At 42.3% G+C, this 12,222-nt stretch overlaps 1 pseudogene; it reads left to right on the forward strand.

Moving 5' to 3' along the window:
* Window positions 1-1,500: 1,500 nt before the first annotated feature.
* On the forward strand, window positions 1,501-3,828 carry LOC116482224 (large ribosomal subunit protein uL23-like; annotated as a pseudogene).
* The last annotated feature ends 8,394 nt before the right edge of the window (window positions 3,829-12,222 follow it).

Below are 12,222 nucleotides of genomic sequence, written 5' to 3' on the forward strand. Positions count from 1 at the left end.
TGATGGCTCACACCTGTAATCCCAGCACTTTGGGAGGTTGAGGCGGGAGGATCACTTGAGGCCAGGGGTTTGAGACCAGCCTGCTCAACACAGCAAGACCCTGTCTCCACAAAAAAAAAAAAAAAAAAAAAAATTAGCTGGGCATGCTGGCACATAGCTGTAGTCCCAACTGTTCTGGAGGCTGAGGCAGGAGGATTGCTTGAGCCCAGGAGGTTAAGGCTGCAGTGAGCTAGGATTGCATCACTGCACTCTAGTCTGGGCTACAGAGTGAGAATCTGTCTCAAAAATACAATAAATAAAATAAATAAGATAATTAAGCAAGCAAGTAGCACAATAAACACATTTAAATAAACACATTTTTGTTAAAAATCACAGTAAAAGGAATTCACACATTTTTGGCTATGTAAGAAGAACTCCAGTAGAGTAGCCTTGATTCTCATAAGGGCTGCTAGTGGCTTCCCCTGCTGATGAGGAACACAGGACAAATCCAGGACATCTGATTTTTCTTGTGGTATGTGCATGAAAGCTAATCTGAATGATAATACTGGAAAAAAGCAAAGAGGAGTTCATACAGCCTGATGGCAGGTTTCTCCTCTTTGCCTGGAGAGAGGCAGGGTGGCGTATTTGTTCATCAGCAGTGCAGGTGTTACTCACACGTGCGTTTCGCCTTGACACCTTTCCTGTTAAAAATCCATCTCAGGGCCGGGCACGGTGGCTCACGCCTATAATCTCAGCACTTTGGGAGGCTGAGTGGGGTAGATAGCTTGAGGTCAGGACCTCAAGACCAGCCTGGCCAACATGGTGAAACCCCATCTCTACCAAAAATACAAAAAAAAAATTAGCCAGGTGTGGCGGTGGGCACCTGTAATCCCAGCTGCTCAGAAGGCTGAGGCAGTAGAATCACTTGAACCTGGAAGGCGGAGGTTGCAGAGAGCCGAGATCGCATCACTGCACTCCAGCCTGGGCAACAGAGCGAGACTATGTCTCAAAAAAAAAAAAAAAAAAACGAAAAGAAAAAGAAAAAAGAAAAAGAAGAATATATTTCAGAATGAAATGCAAAAGAAAACAACAGAAACTATAAAACCACACCTGCAAGCAGCAGAACAATCTGTAGTTCCCACGGCTGCTCACTGTGGATCAAGGGCTTCTGGGTTGTGAGGGGAAGCATAGGTGGTTCATTCATTCTCACCTAACTTCTTTTTTTTCACTACAGAAAGCACATCGGAAGTGACATTATTTTAGGGATGATTTAAGCCATTCTAGGCTTTTGAAGGCATAATTTAATTTTATGTCAGGGAGGCTAAATTTGGATTAATAACAAATGACTTGTGCACACCTCGTAGCTGCTTGGGATAATGTTACAGTTGGTCTCAATGTATGAGATTATTTCCCTGTTGGAAAAATAGGGGCTTCCCCAGCCAGAGCACAGCAGTGTTACAGAGCAGTGGAAATGGGAGCCGCAGCTGAACTTTCTGGAAAAAGAAATCTGAGAGCGGAACAATGTCGAGAGGGCCTTTCTTGGTCCCACATAGAGCGGGCATCAGGATTCTGCAGTTGCCTGGAGCTGTGCAGGTAGAAATGGCGGTACCCAGGGCCATGCAAGTTTTTCTTGGCCAGACTGATCCTTTGAGGGAAGCTTTTTGGAGTGGTCCATTGAGAAATGGAGAATGTGCTAGAATTAGACTATGAAGCCCTCATGGAAGCAATCAGCTCCACCAGCATCAAACCTTGGAGTTGTGATGGGGACACATAGAATGGTATCCTCAGACACGGAGGGGCCCAGGACCTGTCACCAAGCCCAGGAACACCAGCTCTGGGCTTCACTTCCTGAAGCCCTGCTTGGCCTCCCATTCAAAAGCACAAGGAATATCAAAACATGTCTCCCCAAATCTTACCACGCAAAATCTCATTCTGAAAGGGGAAGAAGAGAGGAAGTTAAGGACTGAGGAGGGGAAGCGAAGCGTTTCTTTTTGTTTTTTGGGGGTTTTGTTTGTTTGTTTTTTGTTTTTTTGAGACGGAGTCTTGCTCCGTCACCCAGGCTGGAGTGCAGTGGTGCTATCTCGGCTCATTGCAACCTCTGCCTCCCAGGTTCAAGCAATTCTCCTGTCTCAGTCTCCCGAGTAGCTGGGACTACAGGCGTGCACCACCATGCCCAGCTAATTTTTGTATTTTTAGTAGAGATGGGGTTTCACCATGTTGGCCAGGCTGGCCTCGAACTCCTGACCTCGGGTGATCCACCCGCCTCAGCCTCCCAAAGTTCTGGGATTACAGGTGTGAACCACCATGCTTGGTGGAAGCAGAGGGATTTTAGAATCATTTCACTATTTCCACTGAAAACTTCTTGCTCCACTCCTCCACAATCATTCATTTTCATGGGAGTACAGGATAGCGGTGGGGAGGCTTGGAGTGATGTATATTTGTCTCCATTATCACAATCTTTCCTTCCCATTAAAATGTGTTACCTCCAAATTTGTGATATAGCATTGCAATGTAATCTGGCAATGTACAAAGAGAAAAGGAAATAAATATTGGTCTGAAGTAGGGTAAATATTACATACAATCACTGATGTCAGCAGCTATCAAAATTGTAAAACATAATCATGGCTCTTGATTCTAGCATAGTGAAGAGCTGGGTTGATGAACTGTGACCCATGGGCCAAATCCAACCTAATGCCTGGTTTTTGTTTGTTTGTTTGTTTGTTTGTTTTTGAGATGGAGTCTCGTTCTGTCACCAGGCTGGGTGCAGTGGTGCGATCTTGGCTCACTGCATGCAACGTCCGCCTCCTGGGTTCAAGCGATTCTCCTGCCTCAGCCTCCTGAGTAGCTGGGACTACAGGTGCGTGCCACCACGCCCAGCTAATTTGTGTATTTTTTGTAGAGACAGGGTTTCACCATGTTGGCCAGGCTGGTTTCGAACTCCTGAGCTCAAGTGATCTTCCCACCTTGGCCTCCCAAAGTGCTGGGATTACAGGCATGAGCCACCGTGCCCAGCCCCGATGCCTGTTTTTATTAATAAAGTTTCATGGAAACACAGCTACACACACCCTTCATTTACATATTGCCTATGGCTGCTTTGTTCTTACAAAGGCAGAGCTGAGTAGTTGCAACAGAGACTGTATGTATGGCCTGCAAAGCTGAACATATTTACTATGAAGAAATAGAAAAACTTTACCAATCTCAATTTAAAAATTAAGATGGGCTTTTCATAAGATAGCACCGAAAGCAAAAAAGGAAGCTCCTGCCCTCCTAAAGCTGAAGCCAAAGCAAAGGCTTTAAAGGCCAAGAAGGCAGTGTTGAAAGGTGTCCACAGCCACAAAAAAAATGATCCACATGTCACCCACCTTCCAGCAGCCCAAAACACTGCGACTCCAGAGGCAGCCCAAATATCCTCAGAAGAGCACCCCCAGGAGAAACAAGCTTCACCACTATGCTATTATCAAGTTTCCGCTGACCACTGAGTTGGCCATAAAGAAGATAGGTGACAACAACACATGTGTGTTCATTGTGGATGTTAAAGCCAACAAGCACCAGATCAAACAGTCTGTGAAAAAGCTCTATGACATTGACATGGCCAAGGTCAACACCCTGATTCGGCCTGATGGAGAGAAGAAGGCATATGTTCCACTGGCTCCTGATTACGATGCTTTGGATGTTGCCAACAAAATTGGGATCATCTAAACTGAGTCCAACTGGCTAATTCTAAATATATGTATATCTTTTCACAAAAAAAATTAAGATGGAAACCAAAGCAAAGATGAACTATGGAGACAATCTAAGCAGTGATCTTCTACTATAATATTGGATTGCATTTGTGTCTGCTTTCCCTCTCGCCCCACACCTGCTTTTTTTTTTTCTCTCTGAAATACTTCTAGGTAAAAGTGACAAGCTAACTGGCAAGCCTGCAGAAATTAAATTACATTCAGAAGATGGCCTGGGATGGGAGCAGTGGCTCATGCCTGTAATCCCAGCACTCTGGGAGGCTGAGGCTTAAGGATCGCTTGAGGCTAGGAGTTTGAGACTAGCCTGGGCAACATAGCAAGAGCTCGTCTCTACTAAAAATTAGAAAAATAAAAAAAATGAGCCAGGTGTGGTGGTGTGCACCTGTAGTCCGAGCTACTTAGGAGGCTGAGGTGGGAGGATTGCTTGAGATTGGGAGATTGAGGCTGCAGTGAGCTATGATCACACTACTGCAGTCCAGTGTGGGTGACAGAGTGAGACTCTGTCTCTAACAACAACAACAAAAGGAAGGTGGCTTAAGATTCTTGTCTATTTCTCTCTTCCGAAAGGATCTGCTGGATATCTTCACTGTTGTGTTCATAGCACAAGTAGTTCCTCTATGTTTCTGAAACACTGATTCACTTTAATCAGTTCCTAAAATGTTGCTAAATAGTGACTAATGGATGTTTCCAACATTTGTAATGCACTTGAAAAGCCGCTAATCAGAAACACAGCAATCAAGTCATTTATCACATATGAGAAGTCCCTGTTCACAAGACTGTGAATTCTCGTGATTGATTCCATGACTATAAAATAGCATCATGGTTTTTTACATACTCAACTTGCAACGGCATACGCCCCATATTTTGACAATGGGGAAAAAAAGCCCAGTATCTTGTGTCTTCTTTAAATTGACGTTGAATATTCAGAGCTTTGAGACTTTCGGGATGCCTGAGTCACATCCAACATTTTACTCAGCAATTTTAAAAAATAGCAGAGGTTGCAGCGAGCTGAGATCATGCCATTGCATTCCAGCCTGGGTGACAGAGCAAGACTCTGTCTCAAAAAAAAAAAAAAAAAAAAAGTGGCTGCATCATCTTACATTCCCACCAGTAGTGTATGAGGGTCCCAGTTTCTCCACATCCTCACCAACACTTGTTTTTTTGTCTTTTACGTTGAAGCCATCCTAGTGGGTGTGAGGAAGTATCTTGCGGTTTTGATTTGCATTTAACAATTGAATTATTTATCCTTTTATTGTTGAGTTGTAAGATTTCTTTATATATTGTGGATGCTAGACCGTTAACAGATATATATGATTTGAAATATCTTCTCCCATTCTGTGGGTTGCCTTTGCACTTTCCTGACAGTGTCCTTTGAAGCACAAAAGTTTTTGATTTTGATGAAGCCTGATTTATCTATTTGTTTCATTTGGTTGTTTGTGCTTTTGGTGTCATGTCAAAGAAACCGTTGCCTAATTGAAGGTCATGAAGGCTTATACTTATTTTTTTTTCTTCTAAAAGTTTTAGAGTTTTAGCTCTTGCATTCAGGACTTTGATTCATTTCAATTACTTTTTGTATATGTTAAGAGATAAGGGTCCAACTGCATGACACTGGTCTGGGCAATTATTTTTTTGAATTTGACTCCAAAATCAGGGGTACAGCAAAAATAGACAAATGGGATTACTTCAAACTAAAAAGCTTCTGCACCACAAAGGAAACAACAGAGTGAAGAAACAACCTATAGATTAGGAAAACATATTTACAAACCATACATGTGATAAGGGGTTAATATCCAAAATCTATAAGGAACTCAAACAACTCAATAGCAAGAAAACAAATAATACAGTTAAAAATGGTCAAAGGACTTGAATAAACATTTATTAAAAGAAGACATACAGGCTGGGTACGGTGGCTCACGCCTGTAATCCCAGCACTTTGGGAGGCCGAGGCAGGGGATTGCTTGAGCCCAGGAGTTCGAGACCAGCCGGGCCAACATGGTGAAACCCTGTCTCTACCAAAACCATAAAAATTAGCCAGGTGTGGTGACACACACCTGTAGTCCCAGCTACTCAAGTGGGAGGGCACAAGAATCGCTTGATCCCAGGAGGTGAAGGTTGCAGTGAGCTGAGATCATGCCACTGCACTCTAGCCTGGGCAACAGAGAGAGACTCTGTCTCAAAAAAAAGAAAAAAAAAAAAACAAAAACAGAAGACATACAAATGGCCAACAGCTATATGAAAAAGCACTCAACATCACTAATCATTAGGGAAATGCAAATTAAAACCACAATGAAATATCACCTCACACAATAGAGTGGCTATTATCAAAAAGATGCAAGGTAAGTGTTGGCAAGGATGTGGAGAAAAGGGACCCCTTGTACACTGTTGATGGGAATATAACTTAGTACGGCCATGATGGAAAATTGTATGAAGATTCCTCAAGAAACTAAAAATAGAATTACCATATGATCCAGTAATCTCTGGGAATATATCCACAGGATTTGCAATCAGTATGTCAAAGACATACCTGCACTCCTGTGTTCCTTGCAGCATTATTCACAGTAGCCAGGTTTTGAAATCAACCTAAATGTTCATCAGTGGATGAATGGATAAAGAAAATGTGGTATGTACACAATGGAATAATATTTAGCCTTAAAAAAGAAAGAAATTCTCTTATTTGCGACAACATGGATGAACCTGGAGGCCATTATGCTAAATGTACTAAGTCTAGCACCGAAAGACAAATACTGCGTGATTTCACTTGTATATGGCATCTGAAACAATTAAACTCATAGAAGCAGAGAGTAGAAAGGTGGTTGCCAGACGCTGGGGTTGTGAGAAGAACAGGGAGGTTATGGTCAAAGAGTATAAAGTTTCAGTCAGAAGGAATAGGTTTCGGAGACCAATTGCACAACAGCATGCCTATAATTAATAATAGTGTATTGTATATTTCAAAATTGCTGAGAGTAAGTTTCAAATGTTCTCACCGCAAAAAATGGTAAGTATTTGAGGTGATGGGTATGTTAGCAGCTCGATTTAATCATTCCACATTGTATAAATATATCATAAATTTTTGTACTTCATAAATACATACAATTATAATTTGTAAATTTACAGTGAAAAATATATTAACTATGAGTTTTTGTTTATGCCCTTTGTCAGGTGGAGAAAGTTCCCTTCTATTTCTACTTTATTCATTGTTTTTATCATGGAAGAGTGTGGGGTTTCGTTAAATGCTTTTTCCATGTCAGATCATGTGTTTTCGCACTTTATTCCATTCAAGTGTATTACATTGATTGATTTTCATATCAACCAACCTTGTATTCCTGAGATAAATCCCACTTGGTTATAGTACATAAACCTGTTTTTATGTTGCTGTTTTCAGTTTGCTAGTATTATGTTGAGGATTTTTGTTTCTATATTCATAAGGGATATTGGCCTATAGTTTTCTTTTCTTGTAATAGCTTTGTTATGGTTTTGGTATCATGGTGATACTGGCCTCACAGAGTGAGTTTGGAGGTGTTTCGTCTTCTTTTTGTGGAAGAATTTGTGAAGCACTGGTGTTTTTCACTATTTTTCATTGCAGTTTAGCTCTTCTCAGCCTCTATTCTAAAAGGTAAAAAGAGGCAAGTGAGAAGGACCACACTGTGCTTCTAGATGTCATCACTGTGTTATACCTATATCTATGGCAGCCTCTCTGGGAATATAATGGGAGATATTCCCAAGTCAACATCCTAAGGGTGGCAGAGGAGAAAGAAGGAAAGAACCCATGTACTTTATGAGTAATTGAATAATTAACCTGGAGCCTCTCTGTCTCCATACCTCGTATGGACACGTCTTTACTGTTGTTTAAGCCTCGTTTGGTTAGGGTTTTAATCATTTGCAGCTGAAAGCATGTCTGATAGTTAATATCATATCCACTGCAACAGGAGCATTCTCTGTTTATTGTCTTCCACTTTCTGTGTCATCAGGCTGAGAACATTAATTGTGCCTACAGAAAAGTCTCCCAAGGGGGAAGTGACAGTCACTGGTTTCTGGGTAAACTAAACCAATGACAACCTCAAGGTTACATGGAATTCAAGTCTGCTGGAGCCCTCTGGGCTGAACTGAATATTTAAGCATCCTTGAGGGTTAACATTCTTGCCCCTTGTGTGAAGGTAGTTAAAATACAGGACAGATTGGGTTTGGAGAGATGCACAGTGGACCCGAATTGTGACTCATGCACTAACTTTGTGTATGTGCCAGGGTTCTCCAGAGGAATGCAGCCAATAACATTCTAAGATGGCCCCAATTCCTGCCTCTGGTGAACATACCGTATATAATCTCCTTCCTTCTTAAGTGCGGATGGGACTGTGAATACAATGTTATAAGACAAATGTGAAAGGGTTTTGTAGATATAATCAAGGTCCCAAATCAGCTGATGATGAGGCAATTAAAAGAAAGACCATTCTGGGTGGGCCTGACCTAATCAGGTGAGCCCTTAACTGTCTAGGTCCTTTCTGAAGAGAGAGATCTGAAGTGGAGAGGGCCTATTGAGGGGACCATGTGTCAAGGGCTTGAAAGCAGCCTCTAGTCACTGAGAATGCTTCCTAGATGATGGCTAGCAAAGAAAATGGGGACCTCAATCATAAAGCCACAGAAAAATGAATTTTGCCATCGACCTGATGGAGCTTGAAGATGGCACTTTTCCTGGTTGAACCTCCACATGAAGATGAATCTGGCTAGCCAGTTGATTTCAGCTTTGTGAGACCCTGAGCAGAGAATCCACTTAACATGTGCTGGGCTCCTGACCTATAGAAACTGTGAGATTATAAATTTGTATTGCTCTAAGATAACTAGGTCTATGGTCATTTGTTATGCAGTGACAGAAAGTTAATACAGGTACCATTTCAAATATTGCACCTTTATAGATCAACAAAGAGCAAATTGCAAAAAGTAATGTTTGACAATGCAGAAAATGACAGAGACGAAATGCTCCAGAGAGTTGCCTTTTGTTTTTCTTCATTCAACTTTGTCACTTCTAATGAAACTCCATGGACAACAGACTGGATTGGGCAGAATTTAGGGGATGCACTTTTAGCTTCCTCCAGATGGTTGACCACACATGCTCAGCCCTTGGGAGGCTAGTGCACCTGTGTGGCCCTCGTCCTGGCCCTGGGACAACCTTGGCCAGTGGAAGTCACAATCAGCCCTGGCCTGTACACATTCTGGGGTTCCTTCTGTCAACAAGAAATCTACTCTAGGTGAGACCATCCAAGTTAAAAGGAGTCACAGCTTTGACAGAGAGTACCTACAATACATGGGACAGGTATCTGCTTGAATTGTTTTTCTCTATGGTGTGAGACATGGTCATTTCTTAAAATCTTATAACCCAGTAGAAATTATCTGGGCGGATCAGTCTGCTACGTAGCTCCACTTGTGCTGTGACCAGTTTTGGCATCAGAGTAGTTAGGGATAGCAGGAAGATCATGTCCCATCTATAAGTGACTAAATTATTTATAAATTGATTTTTAAAAATGATCAAAACTGCTGACCTTTTATTAACCTTAGAGAGGAGGTTTTGGGGATTATTTTTTAATGTCATAGATCTCTACAGAACAATTTTCTTTTCTCTCTTTGGCTTTGATGGGATCAAAGGTAGTTATGAGAATTTCTAGCTTGCAAGACAATGGAAAATGAGAAGAGAAGTGTATACTTTTTTGTTGTTGCATTGACAATGAAAATGAGAATCAGATGGAGGGCTTTTTTTTTTTTCAAATTAAAAAAATGTCCAGTCATTTGTACAAATGCTTTAAAAGCCTTGAGATTTTAGGAATGTTGTATTTGCAATTATTCTCCTTTAATAATTAATTACTAATATGTTTTAATCACTGAGAACCTTGTTTTGATCATTAAGAATTTACAATGTAAAGATTATTTCAAGGTCAAATTTCAGATGTTAATCATCATAATGCATGCAAATCTCTGCTGAATTCAGTTTAAAAATAAAAAGTAAATCATTAATTCGAACTGGCATACTTACTGGAAATTGTCTTTTATTTTTCTTTGCTGTGGTTCAAGGTCATTTCTTTAATCAAACCTCAGAGTTGAATATAGAGTCATCAAAAGAAAAATCATTCTTCTTCCTCTGTTTCCCTAAAAATAAAACAGTCACAGGAGACCTTTCCTTTTTTCTTAATTGTTCTTATCTCATCTTTAATTATTGCTGCTGCTGTTATGTGTTTATGTTTACCTTTTTTTTTTTTTTTTTTTAAGTTTTGAGGGCAGATCGTGTCACTGGGCATAAGATACTGAGAAATCAGCTTCACTGGCTGGTAGGGGACTTTTGCTTTTGAAATGTCACAGGCTGTCTTCCTTTGGATGTAATGGACGTCCTGATGACCCAAGCCATCTGCTTAGCTGTGTTCTAACCAGGGCCTTGGGGATATGGATGACCAGCATGGGTTCTAGAGTGGGCTTCCCCGGGTTTGAGTCCTAAGCACCACTTATTAGTTCTGTGACTGTGGAAAGTTTCCATCCATCCTGTGCCCCACCTCCTCATCTGTAAAATGGGGACAAGAGGAGCACCAATTACTTAATTAGCCAATTAATTAACTAGAGATGGTGTTGCTTGACCACTCAGGCTAGTGCACAGCAGTGAGATCATAGCTCACTGCAACCTCGAACTCTTGAGCTTAAGGCACCCTCTTGCCTCAGCCTCCAGAGTAGCTGGGTCTACAGGCATGAGCTACTTCATCTGGCCAGGTAATCTATTTAACTCATGCTACAGAGAAAATGTAACTCCTTTACTTTGTTTTCTTTTCTCTTTTTTTTTCAAATGGAGTCTTGCTCTGTCACCCAGGCTGGAGTACAATGGCGCAATCTTGGCTCACTGCAACCACCACCTCTCAGGTTCAAGCGATTCTCCTGGCTCAGCCTCCCGAATAGCTGGGATTACAGGTATGAGCCACCACACCTGGCTATCTTTTTTGTATTTTTAGTAGAGATGGGGTTTCACCACATTGGCCAAGCTGGTCTTGAACCCCTGACCTCAGGTGACCCACCCGCCTCCCAAAGTGCTGGGATTACAGGTGTGAGCCACCGTGCCTTTACTTTGATCTGGTCTTCTCCTGAACCCACTCCACAGGTTATTGGGTAAAATATGACTTCTAATCCTATCCAGTTTAAATCTTAGTCTCATCTAATTTAATTTAAAAAGTCCCCATTGAATTTACATAGCTTCTTTTGGTAACAGCCCAAAGAGAAACATGCTCAAAGCGCTGCCCCTTGTGTTTGTCCCTAAAATGTTGCAGGATGTGTGGTGGGGTTGCGTGTTTACACAGCTTCCCCCCATGCTGACTCTCCTGTCTGTAACTGGTGAACCTGTGGTCTGTTCTTTGGGCTCAGGCGCTATCTCGGGGACACATCTGCTCTCTCCCTGGCTGGCTTTTGCTACCTGCAGACCCCAAGCTGGGATCCACAAGGCCAGGGAGGTACTTGGCTTACTGCCTCTCAACTCAGGGTCTCTGCCATGTGAGAATGAAGTGGCCTGGGACAGCTGATCTTCAAGGTTTCCTTTGAAATGTTTTTGCCTTTTGTTTTTAAAGAGTTTTAGAGACAGGGTCTTGCTCTATTGCCCAAGCTGGAGTGCAGCAGTGTGATCATAGTTCACTGTAACCTTGAACTCCTGGGCTCAAGTGATTCTCCCACCTTTGCCTCCCGAGTAGTTGGGACTACACGTGTGCACCGGCACTCCTGGCTAATTTTTAATTTTTTTATAGTGATAGGGTCTTGCTATGTTGCCCAGACTGATCTCAGACTCCTTGCTTCACACGATCCTCCTGCCTTAGCCTCCCGAAGTGCTGTGATGACAGGCATGCCACCGCCCCCAGCCCAGACTGCTTTTTGGGCTGTCGAATTTGCTAGGACATGCCCAAGCTCTGGATTGGTATATGGGACAGCCTGTTAGGTTGCTCTTTCTATAACCTGACACATGGGGAAAGACAGGATATACTCATTGAAAAACAGGACACCTGTTGGCTTGGCTTGACCTCCTGGCTTCAGGTTCCCATTTTCCCACTTTACCCCTGGCATCTTTCCTCCTGGCATCTCCGTCCCCATTTTTGCTACTTTACCACTTCTTGTTGGTGAACCGCTGAACACTGTTTATAAACATTTCCTGTTTTAGTCTTCCACGCCTGGCTCTTGATATGCCAAGGGGAGAAGAAAAGCTGGACATTCTCAGGTCACCAGCCCAGCCTGAAAGACTAGCTCTTCCTGCAACATCGTCCTCTTGAGTGCATGAAGGAGAATCTCATGTTGGTCTCTCTCCTTGCATTCTTTCTGTATTCCTTATCTTTCCACTAGGCAGAGGGATGTCTCCAAGATCAGAGCAAAGAGAAACTCTGCCAAAGAGAAAAGCACGTTAATGCTTTCTGCAAGGCTCTTGGATGGGTTGGAACCCCGAGAGCGCGCCAACAAGCAAAACAAGGCGGTATGGAGCAACACACTGCTTTAGTGAGCGCCT

This window comes from Hylobates moloch, unplaced genomic scaffold, assembly GCF_009828535.3.
Source record: "Hylobates moloch isolate HMO894 unplaced genomic scaffold, HMol_V3 SCAFFOLD_14, whole genome shotgun sequence".
Taxonomy (NCBI): Eukaryota; Metazoa; Chordata; class Mammalia; order Primates; family Hylobatidae; genus Hylobates; species Hylobates moloch.